Genomic DNA, 26399 nt, shown 5'->3' with positions numbered 1-26399 from the left:
ATTCACCCGGCTAGTTCCCGCCTCCTCAGAGCGTCCATTGGTTTGTTTGGTTCTTTTTTGGCATGAACAATGAGAGCTCTTTAGTGATTGGGTGAGAGAAAGTCATAGGAGTCAGAAGGAAACATGTCTGCAGGTGTCTCTGATTCCCGCACAGTGCACCATAGAAACGTAAACGGATGCAGAAATACAGACGTGAGTAGAAAGTAATGACTGGCTTGACAGTGTCAGTGAAAATGAATATAATGTAAAGGAAACTATTGTAGGCCTACTTCATGTATTTTCTCAGATGTTTATAGATAGGTTATTCCAGTATAGTTTGGATAGTGTGAATAAAACAACAATAAAACAAGAAGATGACATTTATTTTAGTCTAATCTGTATTCACAGTTTGGCCTGGACGAGATATCATCAATACAACATCAATATATCGACAGTAGACACTTAATTAAGAAAATAGTTTAAAACTGCTGACGTCCTGTTAGGTGCGTTTCATTGTGCATACATTACTGTATCTGCCTTAAACTGAAGTTTTGTGTTTGTAAATTATTTATTATTTTTATTATGTTAATAAAACACTTAAAACTTTAAGTATGACTCTTATTACTTCATTAAAACCACGTTTTAAATCATGATTCACCACAACTGGTGCCTCACCCCACCATGAGGTCAGTGGGGGTCAGGCCCCTGCTGAGTTGCACCCCGCTGCGGGGTGTCATTTATTTTTCTGCTTGGAAGGTGACAACCCTCGTGGAGGCTGTACGTCTTAAAGCAGGCGGCTCTTTTCCCTCATTCTCTCTCACAGTAACAGAAGATGTTTGACTAACCCAACACTCTCATTTCACTTCAATTGTGGAACTATTTGAGTTGGTGGAGTTCAAAAAGCATTAGTAGTTGATTTTGAATATTGAACTATTTTCTGTTGATCTGTTGTATGAAGTTGATATGACACTGGAGTTGTTGTTCTGGATATCAGCTCTACTGTGATCATCTTCACACTCATCACTTCTGTTGGAGATATTTAATTGTTGTTAGAATTAGTTTTGGTGTTTAGTTTACTGATATTTGGGTGTTGTTGTTTATTTAATTACTCTACACGTTTTCTTTATTTAGAATAGATTTTGGGTAATATTTTCTTTTGCTAGGTGTTTGTTTAGTAAATATAGTTTTGCATTAGTATTTTTTGTTAGGTATTTGGGTAACACTGTGGGCACCAGAGGCAGGTAGAGGACCAGCATGCACCTGGGTGGGCCTATGAGAGGCAGCAGGAGACATGATTTTCTTAGTTCATTGTTTGCTTTCTTCAGATAAACCACCTAAATACCGCAGCTCTTTCATGGACATTGGATTTCTTTAGCCTGCGTACATCACATCCCCCATGATGCATCAGTGCTCATTTGATTATTTTTGATATTAGTTTATTTTGATTTTTTGTTGTTTTTGGACAAATAGTCACTACAACTTCAAAGATTATATCAGAACAACATCTCCACCTCCAGTGTGATATAAACTTAAAATCCAGAAACAGTAAACAGCTGTTCGATCGGGAGCTAGCTGTGTGGATGCTAACGTTAGCTAAAGGCTCAGCTCCCTGTAAACCAACCTGCTCTGTGCTGCTTGATTTCCGGTGTTAAACTCACATCCAGCTCTTGTGTTTGTCGGTGGAGCTCCTCTTCGTATCCACATGTTGCTGTTTGTCCTGACAGCTCTCTCAAATCTTTCACCTCCTGAAAGCCGGACATCTGACACGCACGCGCGCGCACACGCACGCGCGCGCGCGCACACACACACACACACACACACACACACACACACACACACACACACACACACACACACACACACACACACACACACACACACACTCTCTCTCTCTCTCTCTCTACTGGACTCTACGACAAAGAGCCCCGAAGACCCGGAAACAAAACACTCGGCTACTTCCGGTACACTTCTCTTCTTCTTACCGCCCCCTACCGGACTGGAGTGTGAAGAAGAACTGAACTTAGTCCTTCTTTTAGACTTTAAACTGGATGGATGGTATAGATGGATACTTTATTGTTTGTTCCAACAGTGACAGAAAGTCTCTTTTGTCCAGGCTCAAACTATTTTATTTATTTATATTTATTTACAAAGGTTAAATACAGTGCTGTGATTGGCCGTGCTACAGATCAGAGTTTAGGGACAGTCTCTGTCTTTACTGCCGCCTCCTGCTCGGTGCGTCAGGTGTAGAAAGTAAAGGATAAGTTACCATAGCTAGTATTTATTAGCCGGTGCACGAGAGTCAGATCTTATGTAGCCGTCTGCCGGTTGGCAGCTCCTCGCCTTCAGGTAGAGCACGGGCCAAAATAATAAAGATAAACCCCCCTAACTATCAAAACTCAAAAAGTAAAGAGAAGACGGAGCCCTCATGACCTCTTTAGCTGAGGTACAGGAGAAAAAGATGAAAAGAAAAGGCTTCTCTCTAATAATTCTCTTTCTCTCCAATGTGTTGTTCATTGTTACGTCTGTTTTGTAATCTGTGTTTCATGATGGATGCCTACGGGTACAAATCAAGTCATCATGAGCACAGCACTCAGCAACATTTAGAGACCAGGCAAAACCTGAATCATGATGAACAGCCGTCTGCCCAATCTGCAGCGGGCTTCAGCAATGAGATAGAGGGAGAGGGGATAAGATCTGGTTCTTCACAATCATTCCCATCAGCTCCTGTATCTGGTCTCTGATGCTCTGAAGTCTGACCCCCAACACACGTGTGATTCTTTAAATGAAAGGGCCAAAAGAATCTTTGGTCACATGATCTGCAGCTGAAGGGTTTCTCCCCTCTGTGATGAGCCATGTGGAGAGTCAGGCTTTGCTTTTGACTAAATCTTTTACCACACTCAGAGCAGCTGAATGGTTTCTCTCCTGAGTGAATGATCATATGTCTGGTCAGAGAACCTTTATTGGTCAATCTTTTTCCACACTCGGAGCAGCTGAAGGGTTTTTCTACACTGTGCTGCTCCATGTGAGCCATAAGATCTGCCTTCTGTTGAAAACTTTCATCACACTCAGAGCAGCTGAATAGTTTGACCCGGGTATGAACCATCATGTGTCTGCTCAGATATCTCTTCTGACTAAAATGTTCACCACATTCAAAGCAGCTGAAGGCTTTCCCTGCTCTGTGGACTATCATGTGTCTATTCAGATTCCCTTTACAGTTGAATCTTTTGTCACACTCAGAGCAGCTGAAGGGTTTCTCACCCGAGTGAATTCTCATGTGATCAATCAGATGCCATTTCCTTATGAATGTTTTACCACACTCAGAGCAGCTGTGTGTCTTTCTTCTCTTATCTTTCATGTTGTCCACAGAGTTTAAACCTGACTCATGTTCTCTGCTCTCCTTCCAATCATCACTGTCATCAGTTTCAGGCTCAGAAAAGTCTTCAGTCTTGACCTCAATCTCTGGATGTAAATGTCTCTCTGAATTCGACTTGGTGACTTGTTCTGATCCTCCACAGTCCTCTCCATCAGCTCCTGTTTCTGCCTCTCTGTTTAGCTCAGTTTGGATTTCATTGGGTTCTGAAGCCTGACTACCAACACACTTGTGTCTTTTTAACTGAAAGGTCCAAATGAATCTCTTGTCACAAACGGTGCAGCTGAAGGGTTTCCTACCTCTGTGATGAGCCATGTGGATCGTCAGATGAGACTTTTGTTTAAATGTTTTAACACATTCAGAGCAGCCAAAGGGTTTCTCTAATGTTTGTTCTTCAGTGTGAACTTTCTTGTGTCTGGTCACATTTGCTTTACTGTTAAATCTTTTACCACACTCCGAGCAACTGAACGGTTTCTCTCCTGTGTGACTGATCATGTGTGCCGTTAGACTTCCCTTACAGTTGAATTTTTCACCACACTCAGAGCAGCTGAGAGGTTTCTCTTCATCATGGTTTCCCATGTGAGATGCAAGATAAGACCTTCGGCTGAATCTTTTCCCACACTCAGAACAACCGAAAGCTTTCTCCCCTCTGTGACGTGCCATGTGGAGTGTGAGGGTATGCTTCTGATTGAAACTTTTACCACACTCGGAACAACCAAATGGTTTCTCTCCTCTGTGAATGATCATGTGTCTGGTCAGACTTCTTTTGTGGATGAATATTTTACCACACTCAGAACAACTGAAGGGTTTTTCTTCAGTGTGAATTCTTGTGAGTTCAATTACGTTCTTTGTCCATTTGAATGTTTCACCACACTGAGAGGAGCTCACTGATGTCTCCTCAGTCTTTGGTCCCTTATCTTTAATTCTGTCCACAGAGTTCAAACCTTCAGTCTTGACCTCAGTCTGTGATTGTACATGTCTCTCTGGATCTGGGTTCCTAGCTTGTTCTGGTCCTCCACAGTCCTCTCCATCAGCTCCTGTTTCTGCCTCTCTGTTTAGCTCAGTTTGGTTCTCATGAGTCTCTGAAGCAGGACAGCCAACACGAGTGTGTCTCTGTAACTGGAAAGGCCAAGAGAATCTTTGGTCACATATTCTGCAGCTGAGGGGTTTCTCTCCTCTGTGATGAGCCATGTGGAGTGTCAAAATATGCTTTTGATTAAATCTTTTACTACAAAGGGAGCAACTGAAGGGTTTCTCTCCTGAATGGAGTATCATGTGTCTGGACAGAGATCCTTTACGGGAAAATGTTTTCCCACACTCAGAGCAGCTATGTGTCTTTGATCTCTTATCTTTTAAACCTGACTCATGTTCTCTGTTCCTCTTCCAAACATCATGAAAGTCTTCAGTTTCAGGTTCAGAAGAGTCTTCAGTCTTGACCTCGATCTCTGGATAGAAACCTCTCTCTGGATCTGAGTCCCTCTCTGGTTCTGCTCCTCCACAGTCCTCTCCATCAGCTCCTGTTTCCATCTCTTCAGTGTGTCTGTGATGAAGCTGTGAGGACTGAGGTCTCTCTTCATCATCTTCACTCTTCACAGAGACAGGAGTGAAGGGGAACTTGATATCAGCCTCGTCCAGTCCCTCCTGACTGCTCCACAGTTCCTCCTGTTCCTCTTTAATGTGCACAGTCTCAGAGTCCTCCTGGTCCAGACTGGAGCTCCCCTCCTGCTGCTCATGAGGATCTTCTTCACCCACTGACAGCTGCTGGACATCTGCAGGAAACACAGAAGACACAAAGATGTCTGTAGAGCTGTGAGTAGAACACCAAATCATCAAAAAGTTCCTGAGCGTCCTCTCTGAACCTCCATTCTCTGCTTTTCTAACTCAAGTGATCCGCCTCAGAGCTGACAGCTGATCAGGAATATTTCTCTTCAGAGTGACGCAAGGGTTCAGGAGTTAGGGTTAGCTGTCTGTGAGTCTTTTTCAAACCGGTCACTACCCCCTCTCCCTACCCACTACACCCTCTCCCTACCCACTACCCCCTCTCCCTACCCACTACACCCTCTCCCTACCCACTACACCCTCTCACTACCCACTACCCCCTCTCCCTACCCACTACACCCTCTCCCTACCCACTACACCCTCTCACTACCCACTACACCCTCTCCCTACCCCCTACCCCCTCTCACTACCCACTACACCCTCTCCCTACCCCCTACACCCTCTCCCTACCCACTACACCCTCTCCCTACCCCCTACACCCTCTCACTACCCACTACACCCTCTCCCTACCCCCTACACCCTCTCCCTACCCACTACACCCTCTCACTACACACTACACCCTCTCCCTACCCACTACACCCTCTCACTACCCACTACACCCTCTCCCTACACACTACACCCTCTCCCTACCCCCTACACCCTCTCCCTACCCACTACACCCTCTCCCTACCCCCTACACCCTCTCACTACACACTACCCCCTCTCCCTACCCCCTACACCCTCTCACTACACACTACCCCCTCTCCCTACCCCCTACACCCTCTCACTACCCACTACACCCTCTCCCTACCCCCTACACCCTCTCCCTACACACTACCCCCTCTCACTACACACTACCCCCTCTCCCTACCCACTACACCCTCTCCCTACACACTACACCCTCTCCCTACACCCTCTCCCTACCCACTACACCCTCTCCCTACCCACTACACCCTCTCCCTACCCACTAAACCCTCTCACTACCCACTACCCACTACACCCTCTCCCTACACACTACCCCCTCTCCACTACACCCTCTCCCTACCCACTACCCCCTCTCCCTACCCACTACACCCTCTCACTACCCACTACACCCTCTCCCTACCCACTACACCCTCTCACTACCCACTACCCCCTCTCCCTACACACTACACCCTCTCGAAACCCACTACACCCTCTCCCTACCCACTACACCCTCTCACTACACACTACACCCTCTCCCTACACACTACCCCCTCTCCCTACCCACTACACCCTCTCCCTACCCACTACCCACTACCCGCTCTCCCTACCCACTACCCACTACCCACTACCCCCTCTCCCTACCCACTACACCCTCTCACTACCCACTACACCCTCTCCCTACCCACTACCCACTACCCCCTCTCCCTACCCACTACCGCCTCTCCCTACCCCCTACACCCTCTCACTACCCACTACACCCTCTCCCTACCCACTACACCCTCTCACTACCCACTACTCACTACACCCTCTCCCTACCCACTACCCCCTCTCCCTACCCACTACCCACTACACCCTCTCCCTACCCACTACCCCCTCTCCCTACCCACTACCGCCTCTCACTACCCACTACACCCTCTCCCTACCCACTACACCCTCTCACTACCCACTACTCACTACACCCTCTCACTACCCACTACTCACTACACCCTCTCACTACCCACTACCCACTACACCCTCTCCCTACCCACTACCCCCTCTCACTACCCACTACTCACTACACCCTCTCCCTACCCACTACACCCTCTCACTACCCACTACACCCTCTCCCTACCCACTACACCCTCTCCCTACCCACTACCCCCTCTCCCTACACACTACACCCTCTCCCTACCCACTACACCCTCTCCCTACCCACTACACCCTCTCCCTACACACTACCCACTACACCCTCTCCCTACCCACTACCCCCTCTCCCTACACACTACACCCTCTCCCTACCCACTACACCCTCTCCCTACCCACTACACCCTCTCCCTACACACTACCCACTACCCCCTCTCCCTACCCACTACACCCTCTCACTACCCACTACCCCCTCTCACTACCCACTACACCCTCTCCCTACCCACTACCCCCTCTCCCTACACACTACCCACAACACCCTCTCACTACACCCTCTCCCTACCCACTACCCCCTCCCACTACCCACTACACCCTCTCCCTACCCACTACACCCTCTCCCTACCCACTACACCCTCTCCCTAACCACTACACCCTCTCCCTACCCACTACACACTACCCACTACACCCTCTCCCTACCCACTACACCCTCTCCCTACACACTACACCCTCTCCCTACTCACTACACCCTCTCCCTACCCACTACACCCTCTCACTACCCACTACACCCTCTCCCTACCCACTACACCCTCTCACTACCCACTACACCCTCTCCCTACCCACTACACCCTCTCCCTACCCACTACACCCTCTCACTACCCACTACCCACTACACCCTCTCCCTACCCACTACACCCTCCCACTACACCCTCTCACTACCCACTACACCCTCTCCCTACCCACTACACCCTCTCACTACCCACTACCCCCTCTCACTACCCACTACCCACTACACCCTCTCCCTACCCACTACACCCTCTCACTACCCACTACACCCTCTCCCTACCCACTACACCCTCCCACTACACCCTCTCACTACCCACTACCCACTACCCCCTCTCCCTACCCACTACACCCTCTCACTACCCACTACCCCCTCTCACTACCCACTACACCCTCTCCCTACCCACTACCCCCTCTCCCTACACACTACCCACAACACCCTCTCACTACCCACTACACCCTCTCCCTACCCACTACCCCCTCCCACTACCCACTACACCCTCTCCCTACCCCCTACACCCTCTCCCTACCCACTACCCCCTCTCCCTAACCACTACACCCTCTCCCTACCCACTACACACTACCCACTACACCCTCTCCCTATACACTACACCCTCTCCCTACTCACTACACCCTCTCCCTACCCACTACCCACTACACCCTCTCCCTACCCACTACACCCTCTCACTACCCACTACACCCTCTCCCTACCCACTACACCCTCCCACTACACCCTCTCACTACCCACTACCCACTACACCCTCTCCCTACCCACTACACCCTCTCACTACCCACTACACCCTTTCCCTACCCACTACACCCTCTCACTACCCACTACCCCCTCTCACTACCCACTACCCACTACACCCTCTCCCTACCCACTACACCCTCTCACTACCCACTACCCACTACACCCTCTCCCTACCCACTACACCCTCCCACTACACCCTCTCACTACCCACTACCCACTACACCCTCTCCCTACCCACTACACCCTCTCACTACCCACTACACCCTTTCCCTACCCACTACACCCTCTCACTACCCACTACCCCCTACCCCCTCTCCCTACCACGTGCAACACCTATTGTGTCCGGTCGTCATGGAGACAGCAACCTGTGAGTTCAAACATTTAATATCATCAAACAGATTGTTTTTGCTACAAAAAAAAGCCATTTCCGCAAGATACCGCTGAGTAACCATGGTAACACACACTTCCTGTAAGATACCGCTGAGTAACCATGGTAACACACACTTCCTGTAAGATACCGCTGAGTAACCATGGTAACACACACTTCCTGTAAGATACCGCTGAGTAACCATGGTAACACACACTTCCTGTTTCCATGTGAGAGAGTGAAGTTTGTCCCAAAGCCTGCCGCTGTATTTCTACCTACACCTTGATGAAGGAGACTTCACTCAGCTGAGTGTGTGTGTGTGTGTGGGGGGGGGGGGGTTGGTTTGAAAAAGGGGTCTGTCTGTGTGTTACAGACTCCTCCTCCTTCCTCCCTCCGTCATCGTCAGGGAGAATGGGGTAATGTGAGACACCCCCTGTATCTAGGCAACGGAACACATTTGTGGTCATGTGACCATTATGTTTTCAAGCCACTCCCATTTCTCCTTGGCCATGAAGGAGAGGACCTCATGGTCCTGCATGTAAAAGTAAATTTTCTTGCTGTGAACTTAATCAACTGTTGTGCCAAAGCAAATTGATTCAGGTAGAAAAACTGATATCATACATGTTGATGAACTACCAACATATAAAACCATGTGATGATGCTAGCTGAAGATTAGCCTGAATTGCTGGTTGGTTTCCACCCCACACCTCCCACCCCACCCCAACCCCAACCCACACCTCCCACCCCACCCCACCCCACCCCAACCCACACATCTCACACATCCCACCCCACCCCAACCCAACCCACACATCTCACACATCCCACCCCACCCCACCCCAACCAAACCCACACATCTCACACATCCCACCCCACACATCTCACACATCCCACCCCACCCCAACCCACACATCTCACACATCCCACCCCACCCCAACCCACACATCTCACACATCCCACCCCACCCCACCCCAACCCAACCCACACATCTCACACATCCCACCCCACCCCACCCCAACCAAACCCACACATCTCACACATCCCACCCCACACATCTCACACATCCCACCCCACCCCAACCCACACATCTCACACATCCCACCCCACCCCAACCCAACCCACACATCTCACACATCCCACCCCACCCCACCCCACACATCTCACACATCCCACCCCACCCCAACCCAACCCACACATCTCACACATCCCACCCCACCCCACCCCACACATCTCACACATCCCACCCCACCCCACCCCACACATCTCACCCCACCCCACCCCACACATCCCACCCCACCCCAACCCACACATCTCACACATCCCACCCCACCCCACCCCACCCCACACATCTCACACATCCCACCCCACCCCACCCCACACATCTCACACATCCCACCCCACACATCTCACACATCCCACCCCACACATCTCACATCTCACACCTCCCACCCCACCCCACCCCACACATCTCACACATCCCACCCCACACATCTCACCCCACCCCACCCCACACATCTCACACATCCCACCCCACCCCAACCCACCCCACCCCACACATCTCACACATCCCACCCCACACATCTCACACATCCCACCCCACCCCAACCCACCCCACCCCACACATCTCACACATCCCACCCCACACATCTCACACATCCCACCCCACCCCACCCCACCCCACCCCACACATCTCACACATCCCACCCCACACATCTCACACATCCCACCCCACCCCACCCCACACATCTCACACATCCCACCCCACCCCACCCCACACATCTCACACATCCCACCCCACACATCTCACACATCTCACACATCCCACCCCACCCCACCCCACACATCTCACACATCTCACACATCCCACCCCACCCCACCCCACACATCTCACACATCCCACCCCACCCCACACATCTCACACATCCCACCCCACACATCTCACACCTCCCACCCCAACCCAACCCACACATCTCACACCTCCCACCCCAACCCAACCCACACATCTCACACATCCCACCCCACCCATCTCACACATCCCACCCCACCCCACCCCACCCCACACCTCCCACCCCACCCCAACCCACACATCTCACACATCCCACCCCACCCCACCCCACCCCACCCCACACCTCCCACCCCACCCCAACCCACACATCTCACACATCCCACCCCACCCATCTCACACATCCCACCCCACCCCACACCTCCCACCCCAACCCAACCCACACATCTCACACATCCCACCCCACCCATCTCACACATCCCACCCCACCCCACCCCACACATCTCACACATCCCACCCCACCCCACCCCACCCCACACATCTCACACATCCCACCCCACCCCACACCTCCCACCCCACCCCAACCCACACATCTCACACATCCCACCCCACCCCACCCCACCCCACACCTCCCACCCCACCCCACCCCACCCCACACATCTCACCCCACCCCACCCCACACCCCACCCCAACCAACACATCTCACACATCCCACCCCACCCCACCCATCTCACACATCCCACCCCACCCCACACATCTCACACATCCCACCCCACACCTCCCACTCCACCCCAACCCACACATCTCACACATCTCACACCTCCCACCCACACATCTCACACCTCCCACCCCACCCCAACCCACACATCTCACACATCCCATCCCACCCCACCCCACACATCTCACACCTCCCACCCCACCCCACACCCACACCCACACACCCCCTGTATCTAGGCAACGGAACACATTTGTGGTCATGTGACCATTATGTTTTCAAGCCACTCCCATTTCTCCTTGGCCATGAAGGAGAGGACCTCATGGTCCTGCATGTAAAAGTAAATTTTCTTGCTGTGAACTTAATCAACTGTTGTGCCAAAGCAAATTGATTCAGGTAGAAAAACTGATATCATACATGTTGATGAACTACCAACATATAAAACCATGTGATGATGCTAGCTGAAGATTAGCCTGAATTGCTGGTTGGTTTCCACCCCACACCTCCCACCCCACCCCAACCCCAACCCACACCTCCCACCCCACCCCACCCCAACCCACACATCTCACACATCCCACCCCACCCCAACCCAACCCACACATCTCACACCTCCCACCCCACACATCCCACCCCACCCCACACATCCCACCCCACCCCACACATCTCACACCTCCCACCCCACACATCCCACCCCACCCCAACCCATACATCTCACACCTCCCACCCCACCCCAACCCAACCCACACATCTCACACATCCCACCCCACACATCCCACCCCACCCCAACCCACACATCCCACCCCACCCCACACATCTCACACATCCCACCCCACCCCACACATCTCACACCTCCCACCCCACACCTCCCACCCCACACATCCCACCCCACACATCCCACACATCCCACCCCACCCCAACCCAACCCACACATCTCACACCTCCCACCCCACCCCAACCCAACCCACACATCTCACACCTCCCACCCCACACATCTCACACATCCCACCCCACCCCAACCCAACCCACACATCTCACACCTCCCACCCCACCCCAACCCAACCCACACATCTCACACCTCCCACCCCACACATCTCACACATCCCACCCCACCCCAACCCAACCCACACATCTCACACCTCCCACCCCACACATCCCACCCCACCCCACACATCTCACACCTCCCACCCCACACATCCCACCCCACCCCAACCCATACATCTCACACCTCCCACCCCACCCCAACCCAACCCACACATCTCACACATCCCACCCCACACATCCCACCCCACCCCAACCCACACATCCCACCCCACCCCACACATCTCACACATCCCACCCCACCCCACACATCTCACACCTCCCACCCCACACATCCCACCCCACACCTCCCACCCCACACATCCCACCCCACACATCTCACACCTCCCACCCCACACATCCCACCCCACCCCAACCCACACATCCCACCCCACCCCACCCCACACATCTCACACCTCCCACCCCACACATCCCACCCCACCCCACCCCACACATCTCATGAGATGTAACCCGGGCTATCAGTCTCCAGACTGCAGGACTTGTGATCTAACTGGTTCTGTCTGTCATTTCAATGTTAATTCAAACATTTTCAATTATATTATGTTGTATTTGATTTAGTTCAGAGTTACTTTCAAGTGTTTAGAAGAAAATAATGTGCTTAACTGACCAAACCTCAGCTGGATCACTTTACCCCCCCAGCTGGATCACTTTACCCCCCCAGCTGGTTCACTTTACCCCCCCAGCTGGATCACTTTACCCCCAGCTGGATCACTTTACCCCCCCAGCTGGATCACTTTACCCCCAGCTAGATCACTTTACCCCCCCAGCTGGATCACTTTACCCCCCCAGCTGGTTCACTTTACCCCCCCAGCTGGATCACTTTACCCCCAGCTGGATCACTTTACCCCCCCAGCTGGATCACTTTGCCCCCCAGCTGGTTCACTTTACCCCCCCAGCTGGATCACTTTACCCCCAGCTGGATCACTTTGCCCCCCCAGCTGGTTCACTTTACCCCCCCTGCTGGATCACTTTACCCCCAGCTGGATCACTTTACCCCCAGCTAGATCACTTTACCCCCCCAGCTGGTTCACTTTGCCCCCCAGCTGGATCACTTTACCCCCCCAGCTGGATCACTTTACCCCCAGCTAGATCACTTTACCCCCCCAGCTGGTTCACTTTACCCCCCCAGCTGGATCACTTTACCCCCAGCTGGATCACTTTGCCCCCCAGCTGGTTCACTTTACCCCCCCAGCTGGATCACTTTACCCCCAGCTGGATCACTTTGCCCCCCCAGCTGGTTCACTTTACCCCCCCTGCTGGATCACTTTACCCCCAGCTGGATCACTTTACCCCCTGCTGGATCACTTTACACCCCCTGCTGGATCACTTTACCCCCAGCTGGATCACTTTACCCCCCTGCTGGATCACTTTACCCCCCCTGCTGGATCACTTTACCCCCCCTGCTGGATCACTTTACCCCCCTGCTGGATCACTTTACACCCCCTGCTGGATCACTTTACCCCCAGCTGGATCACTTTACCCCCTGCTGGATCACTTTACCCCCCCAGCTGGATCACTTTACCCCCAGCTAGATCACTTTACCCCCCCAGCTGGTTCACTTTACCCCCCCAGCTGGATCACTTTACCCCCAGCTGGATCACTTTGCCCCCCAGCTGGTTCACTTTACCCCCCCAGCTGGATCACTTTACCCCCAGCTGGATCACTTTGCCCCCCCAGCTGGTTCACTTTACCCCCCCTGCTGGATCACTTTACCCCCAGCTGGATCACTTTACCCCCCCAGCTGGATCACTTTACCCCCTGCTGGATCACTTTACCCCCAGCTGGATCACTTTACCCCCCTGCTGGATCACTTTACCCCCCCTGCTGGATCACTTTACCCCCCCTGCTGGATCACTTTACCCCCTGCTGGATCACTTTACCCCCCCTGCTGGATCACTTTACCCCCCCTGCTGGATCACTTTACCCCCCTGCTGGATCACTTTACACCCCCTGCTGGATCACTTTACCCCCAGCTGGATCACTTTACCCCCTGCTGGATCACTTTACCCCCCCTGCTGGATCACTTTACCCCCAGCTGGATCACTTTACCCCCAGCTGGATCACTTTACCCCCTTCGTCCTGAATTAATGAGAAATGTGTAACTTTGACTGATGTATGATTTCAGCTCGTTTCTCTCCCCGAGAAATAAGATTTACTTCAGAATATGGTGTGTGATTAAAGAGCTTCAGTAAACAGATAAAAACCAGTTTGATAAAAACCAGTTTAAACAGATAAAAACCAGTTTGAACAGATAAAAACCAGTTTAAACAGATAAAAACCAGTTTGTTAAAAACCAGTTTGAACAGATAAAAACCAGTTTAAACAGATAAAAACCAGTTTGATAAAAACCAGTTTGAACAGATAAAAACCAGTTTAAACAGATAAAAACCAGTTTGATAAAAACCAGTTTAAACAGATAAAAACCAGTTTGAACAGATAAAAAACAGTTTGATAAAAAACAGTTTAAACAGATAAAAACCAGTTTGAACAGATAAAAACCAGTTTGATAAAAAACAGTTTAAACAGATAAAAACCAGTTTGAACAGATAAAAAACAGTTTGATAAAAAACAGTTTAAACAGATAAAAACCAGTTTGATAAAAACCAGTTTAAACAGATAAAAACCAGTTTGATAAAAACCAGTTTAAACAGATAAAAACCAGTTTGATAAAAACAGTTTAAAGTGGTTGTTGAACCTCAGAGTTCACATTCAATCCACTAAAGTCCAGAAACAGTAAACAGCTGTTCGATCGGGAGCTAGCTGTGTGGATGCTAACGTTAGCTAAAGGCTCAGCTCCCTGTAAACCAACCTGCTCTGTGCTGCTTGATTTCCGGTGTTAAACTCACATCCAGCTCTTGTGTTTGTCGGTGGAGCTCCTCTTCGTATCCACATGTTGCTGTTTGTCCTGACAGCTCTCTCAAATCTTTCACCTCCTGAAAGCCGGACATCTGACACGCACGCACGCACGCGCACAGACAGACAGACAGACAGACAGACAGACAGACAGACAGACAGACAGACAGACAGACAGACAGACAGACAGACAGACAGACACACACACACACACACACACACACACACACACACACACACACACACACACACACACACACACACACACACACACACACACACACACACACACACACACACACACACACACACACACACACACACACACACACACACACACACACACACACACACACTCTCTCTCTCTCTCTCTCTCTCTCTACTGGACTCTGCGACAAAGAGCCCCGAAGACCCGGAAACAAAACACTCGGCTACTTCCGGTACACTTCTCTTCTTCTTACCGCCCCCTACCGGACTGGAGTGTGAAGAAGAACTGAACTCAGTCCTTCTTCTTTTAGACTTTAAACTGGATGGATGGTATAGATGGATACTTTATTGTTTGTTCCAACAGTGACAGAAAGTCTCTTTTGTCCAGGCTCAAACTATTTTATTTATTTATATTTATTTACAAAGGTTAAACACAGTGCTGTGATTGGCCGTGCTACAGATCAGAGTTTAGGGACAGTCTTTGGCTGTATCCGAATTATAATAATAATAATAATAATAATAATGATAATAACTTTATTTATATAGCACCTTTTAATAACACAGGTTTACAAAGTGCTTTGACAAACAGCAAAAACAAGAACAAACTAAACCAAACACAGAAGAACATAAACAACAGCAAGAACATAACAAATGCAAAATACTAAAAATAATTAAATACAATTCAACAGAAAAAAACCCAAAGTGCACGATACACAACAGACATATATAACCCGACCATCACAAGAACATCATAAGAACCATCATAAGAACCATCACAAGAACCATTATAAGAACCATCATAAGAATCATCACAAGAACATTATAAGAACCATCACAAGAACCATCACAAGAACCATCATAAGAACCATCATAAGAACCATCATAAGAACCATCACAAGAACCATTACAAGAACCATCATAAGAACCATCACAAGAACCATCACAAGAACCATCACAAGAACCATCATAAGAACCATCATAAGAACCATCACAAGAACCATTATAAGAACCATCATAAGAACCATCATAAGAACCATCACAAGAACCATTATAAGAACCATCATAAGAACCATCATAAGAACCATTATAAGAACCATCATAAGAACCATCATAAGAACCATCACAAGTACCATCACAAGAACCCTCACAAGAACCATCATAAGAACCATTATAAGAACCATTATAAGAACCATCACAAGAACCATTATAAGAACCATCACAAGAACCATCACAAGAACCATCATAAGAACATCACAAGAACCATCATAAGAACCATCATAAGAACCATCATAAGAACCATCACAAGAACCATTATAAGAACCATCACAAGAACCATCATAAGAACCATCATAAGAACCATCATAAGAACCATCATAAGAACCATCATAAGAACCATTATAAGAACCATCATAAGAACCATCATAAGAACCATTATAAGAACCATCATAAGAATCATCACAAGAACATTATAAGAACCATCACAAGAACCATCACAAGAACCATCATAAGAACCATCACAAGAACCATCACAAGAACCATCACAAGAACCATCATAAGAACCATCATAAGAACCATCACAAGAACCATTATAAGAACCATCACAAGAACCATCATAAGAACCATCATAAGAACCATCATAAGAACCATCATAAGAACCATTATAAGAACCATCATAAGAACCATCACAAGAACCATTATAAGAACCATCATAAGAATCATCACAAGAACATTATAAGAACCATCACAAGAACCATCACAAGAACCATCATAAGAACCATCATAAGAACCATCACAAGAACCATCACAAGAACCATCATAAGAACCATCACAAGAACCATCATAAGAACCATCATAAGAACCATCACAAGAACCATCACAAGAACCATCATAAGAACCATCATAAGAACCATCATAAGAACCATCATAAAAACCATCACAAGAACCATCATAAGAACCATCATAAGAACCATCACAAGAACCATCATAAGAACCATCACAAGAACCATCATAAGAACCATCACAAGAACCATCACAAGAACCATCATAAGAACCATCATAAGAACCCAACAACACGAGCTGAGACCAAAAGGACCAAAGATTTAAAAAGATGTAAGAAACTAAAAGAGATAAAAGAAAATCAAAAGAGAACAACAATAAGAAGGTAAGAGCAGGAAAATAAATAGAAACAAGTGGTTAAAGGATCAAAAAAGCCAAAACTATAATATTAATAAAAATACAAAGTGATAATATAAATACACAATGGATAATAGTACCTATAATAGTACCTACTATCTGCTGTTTACTGTTTAGTACCTACTATCTGCTGTATACTGTTTAGTACCTACTATCTGCTGTATACTGTTTAGTATCTACTATCTGCTGTATACTGTTTAGTACCTACTATCTGCTGTATACTGTTTAGTACCTACTATCTGCTGTATACTGTTTAGTACCTACTATCCATGTTGTATACTGTTTAGTATCTACTATCTGCTGTTTACTGTTTAGTACCTACTATCTACTGTATACTGTTTAGTACCTACTATCTGCTATTTACTGTTTAGTACCTACTATCTGCTGTATACTGTTTAGTACCTACTATCCATGTTGTATACTGTTTAGTATCTACTATCTGCTGTTTACTGTTTAGTACCTACTATCTGCTGTATACTGTTTAGTACCTACTATCTGCTGTATACTGTTAGTACCTACTATCTGCTGTATACTGTTTAGTACCTACTATCTGCTGTATACTGTTTAGTACCTACTATCCATGCTGTATACTGTTTAGTACCTACTATCCATGTTGTATACTGTTTAGTATCTACTATCTGCTGTTTACTGTTTAGTACCTACTATCTACTGTATACTGTTTAGTACCTACTATCCATGCTGTATACTGTTTAGTACCTACTATCCGCTGTTTACTATTTAGTACCTACTATCTGCTGTATACTGTTTAGTACCTACTATCCATGCTGTATACTGTTTAGTATCTACTATCTGCTGTTTACTGTTTAGTACCTACTATCTGCTGTATACTGTTTAGTACCTACTATCTGCTGTATACTGTTTAGTATCTACTATCTGCTGTATACTGTTTAGTACCTACTATCTGCTGTTTACTGTTTAGTACCTACTATCTGCTGTATACTGTTTAGTACCTACTATCTGCTATTTACTGTTTAGTACCTACTATCTGCTGTATACTGTTTAGTACCTACTATCTACTGTATACTGTTTAGTACCTACTATCCATGCTGTATACTGTTTAGTACCTACTATCCGCTGTTTACTATTTAGTACCTACTATCTGCTGTATACTGTTTAGTACCTACTATCCATGCTGTATACTGTTTAGTATCTACTATCTGCTGTTTACTGTTTAGTACCTACTATCTGCTGTATACTGTTTAGTACCTACTATCTGCTGTATACTGTTTAGTACCTACTATCCATGCTGTATACTGTTTAGTACCTACTATCCATGTTGTATACTGTTTAGTATCTACTATCTGCTGTTTACTGTTTAGTACCTACTATCTACTGTATACTGTTTAGTACCTACTATCCATGCTGTATACTGTTTAGTACCTACTATCCGCTGTTTACTATTTAGTACCTACTATCTGCTGTATACTGTTTAGTACCTACTATCCATGCTGTATACTGTTTAGTATCTACTATCTGCTGTTTACTGTTTAGTACCTACTATCTGCTGTATACTGTTTAGTACCTACTATCTGCTGTATACTGTTTAGTATCTACTATCTGCTGTATACTGTTTAGTACCTACTATCTGCTGTTTACTGTTTAGTACCTACTATCTGCTGTATACTGTTTAGTACCTACTATCTGCTATTTACTGTTTAGTACCTACTATCTGCTGTATACTGTTTAGTACCTACTATCTACTGTATACTGTTTAGTACCTACTATCCATGCTGTATACTGTTTAGTACCTACTATCCGCTGTTTACTATTTAGTACCTACTATCTGCTGTATACTGTTTAGTACCTACTATCCATGCTGTATACTGTTTAGTATCTACTATCTGCTGTTTACTGTTTAGTACCTACTATCTGCTGTATACTGTTTAGTACCTACTATCTGCTGTATACTGTTTAGTATCTACTATCTGCTGTATACTGTTTAGTACCTACTATCTGCTGTTTACTGTTTAGTACCTACTATCTGCTGTATACTGTTTAGTACCTACTATCTGCTATTTACTGTTTAGTACCTACTATCTGCTGTATACTGTTTAGTACCTACTATCCATGTTGTATACTGTTTAGTATCTACTATCTGCTGTTTACTGTTTAGTACCTACTATCTACTGTATACTGTTTAGTACCTACTATCCATGCTGTATACTGTTTAGTACCTACTATCCGCTGTTTACTATTTAGTACCTACTATCTGCTGTATACTGTTTAGTACCTACTATCCATGCTGTATACTGTTTAGTATCTACTATCTGCTGTTTACTGTTTAGTACCTACTATCTGCTGTATACTGTTTAGTACCTACTATCTGCTGTTTACTGTTTAGTACCTACTATCTGCTGTTTACTGTTTAGTACCTACTATCTTCTGTATACTGTTTAGTACCTACTATCTGCTGTATACTGTTTAGTACCTACTATCCATGTTGTATACTGTTTAGTACCTACTATCCATACTGTATACTGTTTAGTACCTACTATCTGCTGTATACTGTTTAATACCTACTATACATGCTGTATACTGTTTAGTACCTACTATCTGCTGTATACTGTTTAGTACCTACTATCTGCTGTATACTGTTTAGTACCTACTATCTGCTATTTACTGTTTAGTACCTACTATCTGCTGTATACTGTTTAGTACCTACTATCTGCTGTATACTGTTTAGTACCTACTATCCATGTTGTATACTGTTTAGTATCTACTATCTGCTGTTTACTGTTTAGTACCTACTATCTACTGTATATTGTTTAGTACCTACTATCCATGCTGTATACTGTTTAGTACCTACTATCCGCTGTTTACTATTTAGTACCTACTATCTGCTGTATACTGTTTAGTACCTACTATCCATGCTGTATACTGTTTAGTATCTACTATCTGCTGTTTACTGTTTGGTACCTACTATCTGCTGTATACTGTTTAGTACCTACTATCTGCTGTTTACTGTTTAGTACCTACTATCTGCTGTATACTGTTTAGTACCTACTATCTGCTGTTTACTGTTTAGTACCTACTATCTGTTGTATACTGTTTAGTACCTACTATCCATGCTGTTTACTGTTTAGTACCTACTATCTGCTGTATACTGTTTAGTACCTACTATCCATGCTGTTTACTGTTTAGTACCTACTATCCATGCTGTTTACTGTTTAGTACCTACTATCTGATGTTTACTGTTTAGTACCTACTATCTGCTGTTTACGGTTTAGTACCTACTATCTGCTGTTTACTGTTTAGTACCTACTATCTGCTGTTTACTGTTTAGTACCTACTATCTGCTGTTTACTGTTTAGTACCTACTATCTTCTGTATACTGTTTAGTACCTACTATCTGCTGTTTATTGTTTAGTACCTACTATCTGCTGTTTACTGTTTAGTACCTACTATCTGCTGTTTACTGTTTAGTACCTACTATCTGCTGTTTACTGTTTAGTACCTACTATCTGCTGTTTACTCTTTAGTACCTACTATCTGCTGTTTACTGTTTAGTATCTGCTGTTTACTGTTTAGTATCTGCTATCTGCTGTTTACTCTTTAGTACCTACTATCTGCTGTTTACTGTTTAGTACCTACTATCTGCTGTTTACTGTTTAGTACCTACTATCTGCTATTTACTGTTTAGTACCTACTATCTGCTGTATACTGTTTAGTACCTACTATCTGCTGTATACTGTTTAGTACCTACTATCCATGTTGTATACTGTTTAGTATCTACTATCTGCTGTTTACTGTTTAGTACCTACTATCTACTGTATATTGTTTAGTACCTACTATCCATGCTGTATACTGTTTAGTACCTACTATCCGCTGTTTACTATTTAGTACCTACTATCTGCTGTATACTGTTTAGTACCTACTATCCATGCTGTATACTGTTTAGTATCTACTATCTGCTGTTTACTGTTTGGTACCTACTATCTGCTGTATACTGTTTAGTACCTACTATCTGCTGTTTACTGTTTAGTACCTACTATCTGCTGTATACTGTTTAGTACCTACTATCTGCTGTTTACTGTTTAGTACCTACTATCTGCTGTTTACTGTTTAGTACCTACTATCTGTTGTATACTGTTTAGTACCTACTATCCATGCTGTTTACTGTTTAGTACCTACTATCTGCTGTATACTGTTTAGTACCTACTATCCATGCTGTTTACTGTTTAGTACCTACTATCTGCTGTTTACTGTTTAGTACCTACTATCTGCTGTTTACTGTTTAGTACCTACTATCTTCTGTATACTGTTTAGTACCTACTATCTGCTGTTTATTGTTTAGTACCTACTATCTGCTGTTTACTGTTTAGTACCTACTATCTGCTGTTTACTGTTTAGTACCTACTATCTGCTGTTTACTGTTTAGTACCTACTATCTGCTGTTTACTCTTTAGTACCTACTATCTGCTGTTTACTGTTTAGTATCTGCTGTTTACTGTTTAGTATCTGCTATCTGCTGTTTACTCTTTAGTACCTACTATCTGCTGTTTACTGTTTAGTACCTACTATCTGCTGTTTACTCTTTAGTACCTACTATCTGCTGTTTACTCTTTAGTACCTACTATCTGCTGTTTACTGCTTAGTATCTGCTGTTTACTGTTTAGTACTTACTATCTGCTGTTTACTGTTTAGTACTTACTATCTGCTGTTTACTGTTTAGTACCTACTATCTGCTGTTTACTCTTTAGTACCTACTATCTGCTGTTTACTGTTTAGTACCTACTATCTGCTGTTTACTGTTTAGTACCTACTATCTGCTGTTTACTGTTTAGTACCTACTATCTGCTGTTTACTCTTTAGTACCTACTATCTGCTGTATACTGTTTAGTACCTACTATCTGCTGTTTACTGTTTAGTACCTACTATCTGCTGTTTACTGTTTAGTACCTACTATCTGCTGTTTACTGTTTAGTACCTACTATCTGCTGTTTACTGTTTAGTACCTACTATCTGCTGTTTACTGTTTAGTACCTACTATCTGCTGTTTACTGTTTAGTACCTACTATCTGCTGTTTACTCTTTAGTACCTACTATCTGCTGTTTACTCTTTAGTACCTACTATCTGCTGTTTACTGTTTTGTATCTGCTGTTTACTGTTTAGTACCTACTATCTGCTGTATACTGTTTAGTACCTACTATCTGCTGTTTACTGTTTAGTACCTACTATTCAGTAGACAGATATTTGTTCCTTCTTCTTCTCATTCATTCAGTATGGAAGTGACGTCATTTACGTTTCCCGAACCGGCCGGGTTTTTTTTTGTTTATCTTTATTCAAGAAGAGTAATGCTCATATACAGTCAGGTAAACAAAAAACAATATCACAATGTAAATCAAGTAAAAGATTAAATAACTAAATAACATACAGTACATAAAGAACAAATGAAAGACAGTAATATACAGAATATAAAATAAACCAATAAAGACACATTTAAATAGTGAAATCATTATTTAAATAGAGGGAGAAAGGTTTTATAATAATGCAGATATTAGTTTTATTTTCTGTTGTTAATTTAAAGTAGTGTTTTCAGTCGGGACTTTAACTCTAGATTAAATTAAGATTAAATTAATCCACACTCGTTTGTTTTGATTTGAAGAAGTGACGTGACGATTTACATTTCATTTCGCACAGCATTGTGGGTAAAATATAATTCATTTCCTGAAAGGATTCATCCGATCCATACTGCATGAAACCAGGAAGTTAGTATCCATACTGAAATGTTCAGTATACTGAGGAGGACCCAAAAAATGATCACTGAATGACCACGAGAGTTCAGACTACTGAAACTCCTACTGAAAAGTACTGACTATTGAACTGTGACTATTATATTATATTATTATATTATTATATTATTATATAAAGTACTGTCTACTGAACTGTGGATATTATATTATATTATATTATATTATACTATATTATATCATATTATATTATATTATTATATAAAGTACTGACTACTGAACTGTGGATATTATATTATATTATATTATTATATAAAGTACTGACTACTGAACTGTGGATATTATATTATATTATATTATATTATTATATAAAGTACTGACTACTGAACTGTGGATATTCTATTATATTATATTATTATATTATATTATATTATTATATAAAGTACTGACTACTGAACTGTGGATATTATATTATATTATATTATACTATATTATATCATATTATATTATATTATTATATAAAGTACTGACTACTGAACTGTGGATATTATATTATATTATATTATTATATAAAGTACTGACTACTGAACTGTGGATATTATATTATATCATATTATATTATGCTATATTATATCATATTATATTATATTATTATATAAAGTACTGACTACTGAACTGTGGATATTATATTATATCATATTATATTATGCTATATTATATCATATTATATTATATTATATTATTATATAAAGTACTGACTACTGAACTGTGGATATTATATTATTATATTATATTATTATATAAAGTACTGACTACTGAACTGTGGATATTATATTATATTAGTATATTATATTATTATATAAAGTACTGACTACTGAACTGTAGATATTATATTATTATATTATATTATTATATAAAGTACTGACTACTGAACTGTGGATATTATATTATATTATTATATTATATTATTATATAAAGTACTGACTACTGAACTGTGGATATTATATTATATTATTATATTATATTATTATATTATATTATTATATTATATTATATTATATTATTATATAAAGTACTGACTACTGAACTGTGGATATTATATTATATTATTATATTATATTATATTATTATATTATATTATATTATTATATTATATTATTATATTATATTATATTATATTATTATATAAAGTACTGACTACTGAACTGTGGATATTATATTATATTATTATATTATATTATTATATAAAGTACTGACTACTGAACTGTGGATATTATATTATATTATTATATTATATTATTATATTATATTATATTATTATATAAAGTACTGACTACTGAACTGTGGATATTATATTATATTATTATATTATATTATTATATAAAGTACTGACTACTGAACTGTAGATATTATATTATATTATATATATTATATCATATTATATTATATTATATTATATTATTATATAAAGTACTGACTACTGAACTGTGGATATTATATTATATTATTATATAAAGTACTGACTACTGAACTGTGGATATTATATTATATTATATTATATATATTATATTATTATATAAAGTACTGACTACTGAACTGTGGATATTATATTATTATATTATATTATTATATTATATTACATTATTATATTATATTATATTATATATATTATATTATTATATTATATTACATTATTATATTATATTATATTATATTATTATATTATATTATATATACTATATTATTATATAAAGTACTGACTACTGAACTGTAGATATTATATTATATTATTATATTATATTATATTATATTATTATATAAAGTACTGACTACTGAACTGTGGATATTATATTATATCATATTATATTATATTATTATATAAAGTACTGACTACTGAACTGTAGATATTATATTATATTATTATATAAAGTACTGACTACTGAACTGTAGATATTATATTATTATATTATATTATATTATTATATAAAGTACTGACTACTGAACTGTAGATATTATATTATTATATTATATTATATTATTATATAAAGTACTGACTACTGAACTGTAGATATTATATTATATTATATTATAAAGTACTGACTACTGAACTGTAGATATTATATTATATTATTATATTATATTATATTATATTATATAAAGTACTGACTACTGAACTGTGGATATTATATTATATTATTATATTATATTTTTATATAAAGTACTGACTACTGAACTGTAGATATTATATTATTATATTATATTATATTATTATATAAAGTACTGACTACTGAACTGTGGATATTATATTATTATATTATATTATTATATAAAGTACTGACTACTGAACTGTAGATATTATATTATTATATTATATTATTATATAAAGTACTGACTACTGAACTGTAGATATTATATTATATTATATTATATTATTATATTATATTATATTATATTATATTATTATATTATATTATATTATTATATAAAGTACCGACTACTGAACTGTGGATATTATATTATTATATTATATTATTATATTAAGTACTGACTACTGAACTGTGGATATTATATTATATTATTATATTATTATATTAAGTACTGACTACTGAACTGTGGATATTATATTATTATATTATATTATTATATAAAGTACTGACTACTGAACTGTAGATATTATATTATTATATTATATTATATCATATTATATTATATTATTATATAAAGTACTGACTACTGAACTGTAGATATTATATTATTATATTATATTATATCATATTATATTATATTATTATATAAAGTACTGACTACTGAACTGTAGATATTATATTATTATATTATATTATTATATAAAGTACTGACTACTGAACTGTAGATATTATATTATTATATTATATAATATCATATTATATTATATTATTATATAAAGTACTGACTACTGAACTGTAGATATTATATTATTATATTATATTATATCATATTATATTATATTATTATATTAAGTACTGACTACTGAACTGTGGATATTATATTATTATATTATATTATTATATAAAGTACTGACTACTGAACTGTAGATATTATATTATTATATTATATTATATCATATTATATTATATTATTATATAAAGTACTGACTACTGAACTGTAGATATTATATTATTATATTATATTATATCATATTATATTATATTATTATATAAAGTACTGACTACTGAACTGTAGATATATTATATTATTATATTATTATAT

General features: G+C 41.9%; 1 protein-coding gene across 1 annotated transcript in view; it reads right to left on the bottom strand.

Annotated features, from left to right (window-relative positions):
• The window catches only part of LOC132991096 (oocyte zinc finger protein XlCOF20-like), a 33488-nt gene that overhangs the window by 2787 nt on the left and 4302 nt on the right, over positions 1 to 26399 (bottom strand). The gene's annotated exons all lie outside the window — the stretch shown is intronic.

The sequence above is a fragment of the Labrus mixtus genome, chromosome 16 (assembly GCF_963584025.1).
Source record: "Labrus mixtus chromosome 16, fLabMix1.1, whole genome shotgun sequence".
NCBI classification, from domain to species: Eukaryota; Metazoa; Chordata; class Actinopteri; order Labriformes; family Labridae; genus Labrus; species Labrus mixtus.
This window is presented reverse-complemented; position numbering and strand designations above follow the sequence as displayed.